Raw genomic sequence first — 2,077 nt, forward strand, 5'->3', positions numbered from 1 at the left:
CTTGAATGAAGACGTTAGATGCCCATTGTTCTGTGAATTCAGGTTTTTGGTCTTCTGAATGGGCTGGCTCCCTTTTGTTCATATTTTCTTTGAGCATTTTCCCAGTTCTTGTGTCTTTTGTGAAGCTCTATTGGGATATGAAAAAAAATGACAACTGGTAATTTTAATTGCTGATCAGAAATAGGATAGAAGCACACACATTGCAATCATGTCCCACGCACCCACTCAGCAGGAGAGGCTCAGACTCTGACTAGCAGACTCCACCCCAGGGTGACATAGCTATGAATACCTGCAACCCAGCTGAGGAATCACCTGGCCCATGCCTAAAACCCATTTTCTTTTCTCCTTACCTTGACCTCCTTTGTATAATTGGTGCTGTTAGCATGTCAGCATTCTTTCTAGGCTCTGCTCAGCAGTTACCTAGCAACAGCCAGGTTGCTCTATAAAAAGACTGTTTGGCCTCTCCCTCTCTCTGGCCTCTCCTCCCTCCCCTTCTCTCTTCACTTTCCTGCTGGCCTCTTTTCCTTCTCTTCTCTTCTCTTCTCTTCTCTTCTCTTCTCTTCTCTTCTCTTCTCTTCTCTTCTCTTCTCTTCTCTTCTCTTTCTCCCTCCCTGATTCTCCCCTCTCTCTCTTTCTCTCTCTCTCTTTCTCTCTCTCTCTCTGCCCCCTCTCTTTCTCTGCCTCTCCTCCCTTCTCAACCCCTCCCCGGCCGTCGGCTGCCTTACCCGTCCAGTGGAAATAAGGAGGCAAACACCGAGCTCTTCCCCATGCAGTTTTATTAGGATCCTTGTAATCTTGCTTGTTACATCTTACTTATTACTATTTCTACTTACTCCTATTCCTATTCTTAGTTCTATTCCTACATCTTCTCTCCTATCCCTTTACCAGCCCCAATTCTACATACTTACTCCTAAATCTTACATAACTCATCACCAGCCCTAATTCTACATACTTACTCCTATCTCCACATACTTACTCTCTCCAGTCTCTCTCCCCAGTCTCTCTTCAGCCCCCAGCCCTTGCGGGTTAAATACTTTTCCTGGTCCTAATCAGCATCAGCTACGTGGCAAAGAATAATAGACTGCAGGAAAATCGAGCCAGCTTGCATCACAAACTAGAGGCACTCAGCTTCTCCAACTAAGGGCTTGATTATCTCAATGCTCTCTGCTCTGACCAGAGACCAGGTGTTCAATATATATGTATAGGGTGGCAGCTACGGCTCCCCACAAACCCCCTTCCCCCAAATGAACTTCATCTATACTAGAGTGGTACCTGGGGGGGGGTGCGGATTGCCCACCATACCTTGCTTTACAAAACATAGCTTACGGGATTAAGTTATTCCTGATACCAGCTAAAGGTCAGTTGTTTGCCCTTAGACTAATGTAGTCATTGTAGTCTCTGGCTCCTTGCTAATTCCTGACATTCCCTGATGGCTGGTTCATGAGGCCCGGAAGTCATCGGACAGATATAATGTGATTCCAAACACCTGCCCATCTAGAATGGGAGCTTTTGTGCAGCCAGAAGGTATCCATGAACACATGGTTAGAAGAACCCAATAGTCTCTCAGAATAGATAGCTCTGTGATGAGCAATTTCTTAGCAGGAGTGAGTTTTATCTTAATAAACTCTCTCTCTCTCTCTCTCTCTCTCTCTCTCTCTCTCTCTCTCTCTCTCTCTCTGTGTGTGTGTGTGTGTGTATTACATATATATGTAAATATATGTAAAGTCAATTAAGGCCATAAAGATAAACTACTGCATGAACTTTCCATATCTATTGACATTTGCAGCAACCCCATGGACCCTGGAAAGCCCAGCAAGTTCTCATCGATCTTATTTCTTTGTGGTCTCAGTGAGTCAGCCACTCTCCTGAGAAAATACACAGATGAGCTCCACAGACTGTTTCCTTCTCATAGAGCAGCTCATAGAGAAGCTGGCACAGAGGAACCCCTCAGAGAGGTCCTGGTCACTTCTTAAGGCATTACATCTGGTTTCAGAATGACATTCCAGCAATGTGCCCTGCTTTCAAAGACCCCAGAACATGCTTCTGCTTCAGATACCTCTCCTCCAACCTTCTCCAT

The sequence above is a fragment of the Mastomys coucha genome, unplaced genomic scaffold, assembly GCF_008632895.1.
Source record: "Mastomys coucha isolate ucsf_1 unplaced genomic scaffold, UCSF_Mcou_1 pScaffold20, whole genome shotgun sequence".
NCBI classification, from domain to species: Eukaryota; Metazoa; Chordata; class Mammalia; order Rodentia; family Muridae; genus Mastomys; species Mastomys coucha.